This window comes from Equus przewalskii, chromosome 3 (assembly GCF_037783145.1).
Source record: "Equus przewalskii isolate Varuska chromosome 3, EquPr2, whole genome shotgun sequence".
NCBI classification, from domain to species: Eukaryota; Metazoa; Chordata; class Mammalia; order Perissodactyla; family Equidae; genus Equus; species Equus przewalskii.
This window is the reverse complement of record NC_091833.1, coordinates 109,709,959-109,723,844: the sequence shown is the minus strand read 5'-3', so window position 1 is coordinate 109,723,844 and position 13,886 is coordinate 109,709,959.

Here is a 13,886-nt window from a genome sequence, read left to right as displayed (position 1 = left end):
AGGAATATAAAATTGGGCTCTGTCTGACACCTTGAGTGCGCTTGTGAAAACAGAATGTCACATCTCAAAGGGTTATTCTTGATAGTTTAAAAAAATAAAATAAAATAAACAGACCTTTCTAGGCAAACAGCCCTTTTGTACTCTAGTTTCCATGGAGACACTGGCAATTGTACTTTTCATGGCATGGTCTTTTTCACTGGGTTTTTAAAAGTCTGGCTTAAGCAGCTGACCTAGTGACCCTCAGAATTCGGGAAATAATCTTTATCAAAGCAGCATATGATATTCTGATAGATCCTAAAGATAGTACCCATGCTATAGACCTAGTTCAAGAAAAGAAGATGTGTAATTGTTGTACAAGTTGGAGGAAGTGGTCGTCATTTTGTCCAGAGCAATGCTGCTATGATAATCCAGTTTATCCAATGTCCCTACTTTGAAAATTCCTGGATTTAAAGAACCAAACATATACTATTTAGAAAACTTAGTATTAGAAGAGTTCCTAATACTATATGTCAATACTCCCCTCTCCAGGAGGTGGAGCCTAACTTCCCTCCCCTTGAGAGTGTCTGGACTTAGTGACTCACTTCCAAGAAATAGAGTACAGAGAGGGATAAATCATAACTTAACAGTGAAAAAACCTGGTAGACACGAACTTAACAAGTGATGAAGTTTGATATTCTCAGTGATAAGTCATGTTGACCTCATGTCCTCCCCGACATGACATGAGTAGAAGGGCACTTCACCTCTGTAGAATTCTTCCCCTAAACACAAAACCCCAACCTAATCATCGAACAAAAGAGAAACATCAGACAAACACCAACTGAGGGACATTCTACAAAACACTTGACTAGTAATCTTCAAACTTGTCAAGATCATAAAAAGCAAGGAAAGTGAGAGACTGTCATAGGTCAGAGAAGACTAAGGAGACATCATGACAAAATGCAATTGATTTCCTGGATTTGATCCCATTATGTGAAAAAGACACTATGGGAAAACTAGTTAACTGCAAATAAAGTCTGTGGTTCAGTGAATAGTATGGTATCAGTGTGAATGACTCAGTTTTGACAAATGAGCCATGCTTACCTGTTCGAGACAGGAAAATGAGTGAGGAGTACATGGGAACTCTCTCTACTATCTTTACAACTTTCCTATAAATGTAAAATTATTTTAACATTTAAGAGTATATCTTAAAATTAAAATAATTTAGCACACTTTCAAGGCTAAAAAGAAAACGACCAAACAAAAAGATAAGAGAAAGTGCCACATTTTTGTGTAACAAGGTGGACTCATTTCCAGATGACAATACTGAGACAGGATTAGAAAAGTAGAAAACAAAAGTAAAGACCATGCAGTTGGACATGAAGTATAAATCCTAACAGAAAATCAGAGTTGGAGAAGGGTCCAAAACCAACAGGCAGATTGTTTCCTATTGTGCAGGACATGGGTCCTTAAACTATGATTGGAATCAAAATCTTTGAGGAAGCTTTGTAAAAATGCAGATTCCTGGGCCCCACCTTCTTGAGTCTTGTTTTTTTTAATTATTTTATTGAGGTCATAATGGTTTATAACATTGTGCAATATTATTATTTATTAGTTTCTGTATAGACTGCATCGTGCTCTCCACCAATAGTCTAATTTTTATCTTGATTCTAAATCAATAGCTATGAGACAGGACAGGATCCAGGCATGCACACTTCACGGAGACATCATTGCCTCTCTGTAGGAAAGCACACAGACTCTCAAAGAAGTGGAGTCTCTTTCTGCTGCCTTTGAATCTTGGCTGGTATTGGGCTTTGACCAATTGAATGCCCCAGAAGTGTCTCTACATAGCCATGATGATTAATGTTATGTGTCAATTTAACTTGGTCATGGGATGCCCAGATATTGAGTCAAATAGTATCCTAGGTGTGTACATGAGGGTGTTCTTGGATAAGATTAACATTTGAATTGGTAAAGTGAGTAAAGCAGATTGCTCTCCCTGATGTGGGTGGGCCTCATTCAATCAGTTGAAGGCCTGAATAGAACAAAAAAGCTGACCCCCCCCCCCCCTGCCCCCACATGAGAGAGAATTCCTCCTGAGTAACTGCTTTCAAGATGGGATATCAGTTTTTTTCTGCCTTCAGATTCTAACTGAAACACAGGTTCTTCCTTTGCCTTGAGACTGCCAGCCTTTGGACTGGAACTACACTATCAGCTCTCTTGGGTCTCCCACTGCAAATCTTGGGACTTATCAACCTTCATAAGTGCATGAGCCAATTCCTTATAATAAATCTCTCTCTATATATATATGTATACATATATGTATGTGTGTGTGTGTGTATATAACACATCCTCTTGGTTCTGTTTCTCTGGAGAACCTTAACTAATACACTAACTTATAAGGTGAAGCATTAAGAGACCTACAGCTTTTTTGTTCATTTATTTGGAGAGCTCCTTCTTGTTACCCAGCCACCAGCATGTGAGGAAGCCTAAGTGGTTTCATGGAGAGACCCCATGGAGGAAGGCTGAGGCCCCCACCAGAAGGTCCGGTTGAGCTCACAGCTGACAGCCAGCCCAATTGAAGGCCATTAGAGTGAGCCATCCTGGAGTCCCAGCTCCAAGTTAGCCTCCAGATGTCTTCAGCCCCAGGCAATATCCTGTGAAACAGAAGAACTGCTCAGCTGAGCCCAATCAACTCGCAGAATCATGAGAAAAAATAAACGGAGTTATCACAAAGACTAACCGGAACTCACTCCTGGAAGGGTTTGATAAGGACACACAGATGGAGACAGAGTTCAGGTTGGAGGCAAAAAGAACAGACGCATGTGGGTGGGTGTCATCCTGTGCTGGGAGAATCTTCTTTAAACTATTGTTTACTTAATTTCTTTTGGTTTAGAAAAGTATTACCATTATACCAATTATGTAAAAATGTACAAAGAAGAAACCAAAGCCTAACTTATCAGAACTAAATAGCTTATGAATGCTTTTTCTAAATAAAAGACAGGTCTCTTTCCTAAGAGGAATTTTGCCACCACCTTTTAAGAAAAATTTTTTTTCTTCCCATCTCTATATTTATCAGCCTTTTGAATTAAATGGGGAGGGGGTATTTTTTTAATTAATTCTTTGTTTATTCCCTGTTAGTGGGGAGCAGGGCATATTAGAGAGCAATATAAACTCTTTATTTATGAAGCATGTCAAAACTTTGTAATAACTTTTGAAAGTCTTTTCCCACTCCATTATTTGCATTTAAATTTAGCATATGTTTTTGACATGTAGAAACTGTAAATGTTATTAAATTAGTGTTTTTTTACCTTTGCAATTCATCTCATTGTTTTTATGTTCTGAAAAGTATTACACATCTGGATATAAGAGAATTTCCTATATTTCCTTCTAGTTTTTTCAAGGTTTCACAAATTGGTGAAAACATAGTCCATCTGGAATTTACTGTGATGTATGAGCTCCTTGGAAGGCCCCTCTTTCATCCTAGGGAGACTGTCTCTCTTGTCTTAAAGGCTCATTTCCTTGAATCTAGTATGATACAAAAAGAATAATTTAAATTGAATTTTAAAATAACATCAAAAGATAAAAATTATACAATTCATACCAACAGCAAGCATGCTCTAGAGAGAATAGTTTAAAAACTAGAATGTCCTTATAAATATTAGTAAGCACTCACTAAATAAAATATTTGAAAGCCCAAATACTTAAAAAAGAAACATGTGAAAGAAACCTCAAATCTACCACTTACTAGCTGTGTGATCCTAGGCAAGACCCTTAACTATCCTGAGCCTCAATTTCCACCTCTGCAAAATGCTAACGATAACACCTATCTTGAAAGATTGTTACGAACACTAGATATAAAGCATGAACAGAACTCACTGCAGGGCCTAAATGTCAGCTATCGTAAATTTAAAGTGTATGTTCTTTCCTCCTCCATACTGCTTGGAAGTGTGTACATACTTACACTTTTATACGCACATACTATGCTAGACTCTATGGCTTTGTTTCTTATTTATCCCCCTTCTGGATGACAGTCCTTAATGGCTGGCCTGTGACTTTACTTCTGTATCCTTAGTTCCTGTTATGGCACCTAAAGTATAGTAGGCCCTCAACTAATTTGTGTTGAATGAATAAATACCTTTAAAATATCAAAGAAAAATATCAGTGAGTGCAGGAGACTATCATTCAAACCAAATACAAAAAAATTATTGAGTATCAGACTATGGAGGAAACATTTGCTAAATTTTTAAATAATCAACAAATACCCAAAGGACAAGATCTACAGATGTGACTAGGTGAAGCTGAGAAATGCTGTGGTCTATTGTATTAATGTGAATGTTCACAGACTGCCCCTTGCCTGCCGCAAGTGCCTGGGAAATTGTGTTCTGATTTTGCCCCCTCCTCTCCACCTCTTCCTGAGGAGCAATGGGCTCAGCAGGACTTGCTCCAAGACTGAGGGGTGCAGAATGCGAGAGCGACCAGAGAAGAAAGAGACTAGAGGGTGAGGAGGAGTTAGGGAGACGTTAGGACAATCTTCACAGACAGCTAAGACTGGTTGGCGGGGGAGGGGGAAACTTTCAAACGCACTCCAGAGTGGAGAGAAGAGTATAGTGGATCTCTGTATATCCATCACCTAACTACAATTATCTACATTTTCCAGGTCTTATTTTATGTAGTTCCCACCACTACTCTGTTTTTGGCTGAAGCATTTAAAAGCAAATTCCGGATATCATGTCATTTTACCTGGAAATACTTGAGTGTACATCTCTACTGATAAGGATCTAACATGATCTCCATGTTATCCTACCTAAAAAAATTAAAAAGTCCTTATATCAAGTAAATCCAGTCCATATTCAAAGCTCCTTTTTCTTTCTAAAATGGAAAGAAGGATACTTTGATGAGAGAGGGGTATTTTTGGAGAATGAGACAATTTGAAGAGTGTGGGATATGAGAAACCAGAAGTCTGTAAGAAGGGAATATGAAACATGTTGCTGAGCAGTATGTAGACGGTCCCCTTAAACTCCTTCTAGAGGCAAGCATACAGATTGGGATTCTTCTTAGTTTTGGGCTACAGTAGTTTATCTCAAGAATAGTCTAATCAGTCACGGATTCAACCAGGCTGCACATCACCACAACAAAAGGAAATTAAGAGACCAACTGTCTGTTGCCAAAAATATTCTTTATCATATATGACAAAGGGTAGTTAGCCATCACAGAAAACAAAATAAAAGTTTAAATTCACAGGAAAAAATATCAAGACCCATAGTGAGTTGAACAGTGGCCCTTCCCCCAAAAATGTATGTCCATGTCCTAATGCCTGAAACTATTATCTTACTGGGAAAAAGGGTCTTTGCAGATGTAATTAAATTAAGGTCCTTGAGTGAGAAGACTGTCCTGGATTATGCAGGTGGGCCCTTATCTAATGACAGGTATCCTTATAAGATCGACCTACAAAGGAGAAAATGCACACGGAGTTGGAGATGTGAAGACAGAACAAAGAGATGTGGCCACAAGATGAGCACAAGAAACAGGAAGGGACGAGGAGTGGATTATTCCCTAGAGCCTCCAGAGGGAGTACGGCCCTGTGGAGACCTCGATTTCAGACTTCTGGTCTCCAGAACTGTGAGAGAATAAATAAATTTCTGTTGTTTTGAGACACCAACTTTGTGGTAATAGGAAAGCCACCATTGGAAACTAATACAAATCCAAGGAGAATCATGGGCAAGGTAGAGGAAGAAAGAAAAGACAGAGCCCTCCATTGGGCCTTCCAATAGAGACATTGCAGAAGTTCAGTGGTGACTGGAAAGTTGAGTTCCAGGTAGGATTTAGGGAGAAAGGGAAAAGTCTAGATGGGTAGGAAGAACGAATAGCATGAGAAGTCTTTAGGGCCTCGAGGGGAAGTTTGAACTTAACCTGAGGACAACAACAAGCCCCTGAAGAGGCCATTTCACAAGTGACACAGGAAGGGGTATGAACAGAGGGCTCAAGAAGAAACAGAAATAATAAATGAAAACCAAGAGTGTCCATCCTCAGTCTTATCACTCAGTGATACACTTGCTGAATCATAGATGCTAAATGAAGAGTTTACACACTAATGAGCAGGACAGATGTTAATAAAAGACACATCAATGAATATACAATTACTGGCTGACATAAATGCCCTGAAAAAGGGAAATTCAGTTCTGTGAGTTTCACTCCTGTCCTAAACCAGGGGGCAGAAGGACTTCCCTAAGGAGTTCAGCTTCAGCTCAGAAGTGAAGGAGTATTGCGTTCACCAGGCATCTTACAGTTTATCACAATGTGGGGGACACATTTCATTTTTTTCTTTTAAAACAAAAATTAAAAAGAGTGTGATAATTGTGTTTTATAATAAGAATAGATATTTGGTCTTTCTCCTCATTTGTGCCACGGAGCTCCTAAAGCTCTTAGAATTTCCTAGTAGATAAGAGCAATAAAGGGATCTTCTGTTATGTTAATGAGGTGACTTCTGGAAAGCACCTAAGAATGGCTGCTGGTTGCCAGGAGCACTAACTCTGTGATTAGAGGGTTGGAACTTTTATTCCTACTCCCCTGACTTCTGGGGAGAAGAGACAGGGCTGGAGGTTGAGTCAATCACCAATGGCCAATGGTTTAATCAATCACATCTATTTAATGAAGCCTCCATTAAAACCCCAAAAGGACAGGGTTTGGAGAGCTTCCAGGTTGGTAAACCAGAACGCATCCACATGCCATCTTGTGGTCCCCAAACTCCACGAAGACAGAAGATCTTTTGTCTGGGACCTTGCTCTATGTGTCTCTTCATCCGGCTGTTGATTCACACCCTTTAATAGCCTTTGTAATAGACCAGTAATCTAGTGAGGTAACAGGTTTCCTGAGTTTCATGAGCCACTCTAGCAAATTAATTGAACCCAAGGAGGGGGTCATGGGAACCTCTGATTTATAGTCACTCAGTCAGAAGCACAGGTGACAACCTAGACTTGCTATTGGCATCTGAAGTAGAGGGCAGTCAAGGGACTGAGCCCTTAATTTGTGGAATCTGATGCTGTCTCCAGGTAGACAGTGTCAGAATTGAGCTGAATTGCAAGATGCGCAGCCGGTGTCAGAGAATTGTTTGGTGGGTGGGAAAACTCCCACACCTACCCTGGAACCACATGCAGAACCTTTAGAGGGGATGATGGAAGGATCGCTGTATATCTAAAGATGAACATTTTTAAAACCAGGTTTCTATTTTTAAACCCACACTGCTGTGTGCTTCCAGCTAGTAAGCTCCATTGAGATATCACTTTTACTAAACAGTACCATATTCTTCTATAAATTGGGAAATTCAAGGTTTAAATTCACCGAGAAACTTTATTTTGCAACTATCAACTAGTAAGTGCCAGGCCTGCCACAATAACAATATTGAAATTTGGTCACCATTCAATGAATTCGACCCTGAAAAAAAGTGAAATGGGAAAAATCTTCTGTATTGAAATAATCTGGCCCCGCCATTCTCATGATTTGCGGTACCAGGTAATTTTCCATGTAGATTTGGCCTGAAAATACAGACGAAAAGTTCAAACAGGGACACAGTGTCTCTTTGGCCTAACCCTGAAGGGATGATTGCCTTGACCATACGTTTTTTTATTGTCCAGTTAAGTTTTGAGTAATTCAGCTGATGGGATTTTCAGCCCTACCCATGGGCTGTGACTCATTCTACCGTCAAATTAACAGCTCTTTTGGAAAATGTTTTTTCATGACTTGGCCAGAACTTTCCATGGCTTAATTTCATCCCTTTCTTCCCAAAGAAACTCTTTGAACAAGTCTAATGATTGCGCACTTCAGAAGAGCCTTTATTTCTAGCAATAGCAAATAAATGCCTGACCAACCTATTGATTTCAAGTTTCTTCAGCGCCACGGCCTGATGCCTTCACCTTCCCTCTATATCTGCTTATCAACTCTTTCTCCATTGCTAAAGTAGATTTACAGTATCTTGAAACATCCAATTCATGGGATTATGGGAAAAAGGAAACGATGCACGGAAGGGCGGGTCAGGATGCCTGGATTCTTGCTCCTCTAAGAACAGTGAGACTTGAGCCAAATTGCTTTCTTTCCTGGCTTCTTCATCTATAAAATAAGGTTTCTGCTTATGCTCCATCCTCTAACATTCCTTTGGCCAAAATATGCCAAATGACCAAGCTCAAAATCAAAGGGGCTAAGAAGTAGACTCTGTCCACAAAGGATATCTGCCTACAAAGCTCTTCCCTCTACTGAATTTTGAGCTCCTCATAAACAGGAAATATCTTACGCATTCTTGTTATCAGCCTGTTGTACTCTGCCTAAAACCTAGCAGATTAGACCATCTTACCTTCTTACAACTTTAAGCAGTCCTCCCACCCCCACTCCTGACACTGGTCAAGACAAGCTGTACTGGAGGAGAAATGAGACATGTTTTTGCTACATCCAAAGGTGGAACCAGGCAGCGATGAGGACTTTGCCTTGTTTGCCTGGCTTGTTCCTACCCTTCCTTCATGACTTACCTCCTCCATAAAGCCTTCCCCAAACCCAGGTAGAACCTATGCATGCCCTGCTCATCAGGGCAGGACCAGTTAGGGGCCACCCACAGAACCATGAATTTGAACCAGAGGTCAGGTTCAGACTGCTGTTACTCTGAGGCTAATCTATCAATGCATCAGGTCAAAGGCTGAAACTGTAGCCAGGAAGGGAGCCAGCACCTCAATCCAGGAAATACAGAGTGTGCATATAACCAAAGAATCAATGACCAGCTGCCAGGTTTAAAGCTAAGAGTCAAGAGAGCAGAATAAAGATTTGGGTACAAGATAGAAGAGCTCAGACAATTCAATAAGTATTATCTTTTTTATGTTATTTCTTGAAGATGGCAGAGCTGGATACTTCCTCTCTGTTTCTATAGCAATTGGGCAAAACTTTATTAGAGCACTTTTCTCAATACCTCATAAACTGTTTATGCACCAACCACTCCCATTAGTGTGTAAATTACTTGAGAGCAACAATTCTGTCACCTTCTCCTGGCATCATCAGCACCTAATACAATGGTTAAGGCTTCAGAGGAGGAAAGGAAGGAGAAAAAAGGAAGGGAAACAGGAGAGGGAGGGAGAACCAGGAAGAAAAGGGAGGGGAGAGGTGGGGAATATGCTTCTCAAAGTCAGCACGGTTAAAGACTTGATTTCTGACACCTCCCAGCGACAAACCAGTTCTTCTTCCAGTGTTCTCCATCTTTGCCAGGGATACCAATGACTACCGCCTAGGCATGATCTTTTATTCTCCTCTTTCCCTCATCCCTCACATCCAGTTACCGGGACAGTCATCGACCTCCCAAATATAAAGCAGACCCAACCTTCCCGTCATCGTCAACCCTCCATCCTACTCCAAGTCCCTCCTGAACTCCTGCAGCAGTCTCTCAGCTGTCCTTCCTGCCTCCTGTCTAGCCTTCCTGCAAACACCAAAGTGACCTTTTTTAAGTGTAAGTCAGAATATATCATTTTACTGATCAAAATCCTCCAGTGGTATCCCACAAGCCTGAGTCCAAAATCGAAGTCCTTATAGTGGCCCACAGGGCCCTACGTGTCTAAACCTGCCTACCCCTCTGATCTCATCTCCCTCCACCTCACCTGGAACACTGGGTTCGAGCCACACTGCCTTCATTATATTCCTTGTACACGTCACACTTGTTCCCAACTCAAGGACTTTGAGCTTGATAATCCCTGTCTTTGCATGGCTGCCTCCTTCATTCAAATGTCAGCTTCTCAGAGAGTATTTCCCTGATGTCCCTGGTGAAAGTTGACACACACACACATACACCTTCATGCATGCACACACACACTCACACATCCCACACACAAACACGCTCACACAGGCATATACACACATACACATTTACATACACTCATGTACATATACAATCACACACAAGGCATACACACATATACCCACATTTACATCTGCACCTTCACACACTCACACATACATATGTATACACATACACACACACATTCATATATATACCTACACACATACCCACTCTCACACACACGTACACACAGGTTTAAGCCAATATAAACATAAAATTAAGAGTCAGCTTCACAGTTCCAGGCTGGGTCTACTAAAACTTTGATGTTTGATTTGCCCTACAAAAAATGCTTTCTTTATTGTAATTTCTCAAGTTCTGTGTATCAGTGGAAAACTTTGTTTTAGTCTACAAATTAGGATAACCTTAGGAATAAAAGGCATTTTTCACATTTCCAAAGTAGTCTGGAGAGTTGTGTTTTAAGCAACATACTGAGATTTTGTTTAGTTCTGTGGTCTCTCCAGAAATTAAAGCCTGATATTCACTTTGACAGCCTGCATCTTACAATGACTGAGAAATGAAGACTTGAATTCTAGGCACCTGAGAGTTACATGAAACTGTGCAATTCTTATAAACATTACAAGTCTTCTGGAGCCTATGAATTGCCTCCATTTAAACTCAAAAGCCCCATGACATGGTTCCCGGGGCCTGTAAACCCTGTGATACCAGCCATAATAACTCCCCTGGCAAGAAATAAGCTTCACTTCCCGCAGCCTATAAAGGACCTGGCCTGACCTTTAATATCAATCAGAGGTAACGTGTGCCTGGGAAAGCCCAGGCCTGGGGCCTGAGATGGGGAGCAGGCCTGGAGCCCCCAGAACCTCAGCTCTGCCTGGTAGCCTGAAAAGCACTGGAGGCATGCCTGCTCCTGTGGTGGGAACTCCTGCAAGCTTCTCCTTCATCATCTCTGGGGAGGAGATACGACTACCTACCCCACAGGATTATCTGAGAATTAGGAGGATTCAGTACACACTGATGGAGAAACCATCCTATGCCAAGTGCTGTCAAGGATATAGTATGGTCTGGACCTTGAGGGGTGTGGAGACCCACGGGAGAAGCAAAGCCAAAGCAGACAGTTTGAATATGTCACGGTATATCATCTACATGTTAAGTAAGGGGTCTGCATGTGGATCATGCTCAGTAAGTGTTAATCTTCCCTAGAGATTCGTGGGCTCATAGAACTAAGCCAGTGTTAGGGTGACCATATGACCCGACTGACCTAGACAAAGCCAGGTTAGAGCTATTATCCTAGAATAATTATTCCTTTCACCATCAAAAGTACACCAGATAGGACAACAAAGTGTGTGGTTACCACAGCCAATGTTCTCACTTTTGCTGAAAAGGAAATCGCAGCCCAAAGGAAAGAAATGACAGCTGACATCCACACCCTGACTCCCCTGGTCATTTTTAAAACCCTGGAGAAGTTCAAGAATCCATAGCCTTCTCTGCTCTTTCAGCATTTCAACCATGGCCTGGCCCTCTTCCTGACTCCACTGTCTGTATGGAATTCTAATAGTAAGAAACACCCTCTTATGTTTTCTGAAATAACTCGAATCACAGATAATGAGACATGTATATGCAAGTGGCAATTTATGTCATATGGTGACATTTATTATTTACTTAAATTCACAGCAAACTTTGGACCATACAGATTGAATGCAGTCATGCACTGCATAACGATGTTTTGGTCAGGGAGGGACCGCATATACAAGAGTAGTCCCATAAGATTAGCACCATATAGCCTAGGTGTGTAGTAGGCTATCCCATCTGGGTTTGTGTAAGTGCACTCTATGATGTTTGCACCACGACTAAGTTGCCTAATGATGCATTTCTAAGAATATATCCCCACTGTTAAGTAGCACACGACTGTAACTAGGAATTATTTGGAAGCTAGTATATAGCAAAATGGACCTTTTCAGCATAAAGGTGAATTCCACACCTTTGTTATGTAAAGTCCAACATCAGATATTTACCAGCCACTCCACTGAAAAACAAGAATTCAGTAGGGTTGGGCAGGATTGTCTCAGCAGCAACTCTTGAAGGAAGTTATCTCAATTAATCCATGGTAACTCTACAAGATAGATATCATTTCCACTTTCACAGCTAAGGAACCAGAGGCCCCCTCAAGTTTACCTAGTGTGATAGTCTTCTGACATATCAACATGGCAAGGCTACAGTCTCTGGTTATTCCGTCAAACACAAATCTAGGACTTGCTGGGAAGATATTTTGTAGGCATGCTTAAAGTCCAGAATCAGTAGAATTTAAGAAGGGAGATTATCCTAGATAATTTGGATGGGCCTGATTCAATCAGTTGAAAGGGCTTAAAAGCAGAGCTTCCCTGAGGAAGAAGAAATTCTCCCTGTGGACTGCAGTGTCAGCTCCTGCCAGAGGGTTTCAGTCTGCCCATCCTGACAGCCTGCCCCACAGATTTCAGACTTGCCCAGCCAGCCCCCATAATCATGTAAGTGAATTCCTTACCATAAGTCTCTTAATATATACCTCCTACTGGTTTCACCTCTCCACTTTTACTGTGACTTATACACCTAGTTAGTACATAGCGTAACCAGAGTTCATTCTCAAACCTCTAAAAGCCATGTTGTAGTTCTCTTAGATGATTCTCTAAAATTCTTTGAAGTGTTTCTCTCAATTGCTCCCAATTGTGATTCACAATCAATGATAGTCTTATACTTATATCAATTGCTGATAAAGCGTTACTTTTGGCTGATATTGGTCACTTATATGCAAAAAGGCATAGCTCAGATAGAAGAATGGATGAAAGAAAGAGGACAAGAAGGAAGAGGAGGGAGGAAGAAGAATATGGATTAATATTTATTATGTATTTACCATATGTCAGACATTGTCAAGGATTTTCATATTCTTTATAAAATTTACTAATTGTGGTATACTAGACTAATGTTCAGAGATATTCACTTCCTCCCTGAAGCATCTGTGGGAGTATATTTTCCCATCCATGACTCTGGGCTTAGACACATGACTTTCTTTGGTTAATGGGATGTTGGCAGATGTAACATAAGCAAAGGTTTGAAATGAGCTTATATTATACGATGTGCCGTTATATGCTTCTACCATCACAATGAGAAAAATACACTCTGGTAGGCCTACTGATGCAAGGAGATGAGAGATACATGGAGCAGATGTTATCTTAACCTGCGGCTTAGTACCAACGACCCAAACCCACTCTAGGTCAGCCAAACCCCAGCTGACCTGCAGATACGCAAGTTAAATAAATGCTTATTTTGTAGGGCATGGAGATTTTGTGTATTCATTATGTAGCAATGGCTGATTGACATATTAAAATAATAAAAGGAGAATAATTTCTGCCTATCAGAGCTACATTAAGAGTTTAAGAGTCTTTATGCAGAACTTAATTCATGAACTAATGATAACTAATGATTCTGGATAGCAGAACTACAATCAGGGTCCAGAAAGTGGAAGCTATAATTCCAAATCTCCTCTCCAGGCAGATATAGTCTCTCAGGGTCATAGGAGTAATGTAGAGGTAGAGATGTTCAAAGTCACATAAATTGAGCCTTATTTGCTACGGGGTTCTACATAGAGAAGAGAAAAGACTGTGTTTTACCATACAAATTCCCAACACTTGCAGATTACACAAGACCTTATGAATTTTCAGTAACCGCATTTCCTTACGTACCATTTAAAGTACATATATTTATATCCGATATTAATTAGAGTGGATAAAACCTCAAGTCAGTATATTCAAATCCAAAATCAGTATGGTACCTAAGGAGTTGCTGCAGAGATAAGGGGCAACCTCAGCAGGCATTACTTCCATTCATACCCATCCTAGATTCAACCAGAGTAACTCCATTTTTAATTGTTTTATACCCTGGATTCTGCATTAAATTCTCTTGGAACAAGAGTGAGCCCTGCAGCAAAGATGAGAGTAGAAATCTCTAAAACACACAACTGAAACTAAACTCATTTTTTTTGCCCCCCATAAACGAGGGGAACCCCTCGTTGGTTCCCCTTCTCAAAGAGTCTCACTACTTTTTATCCTCAGCT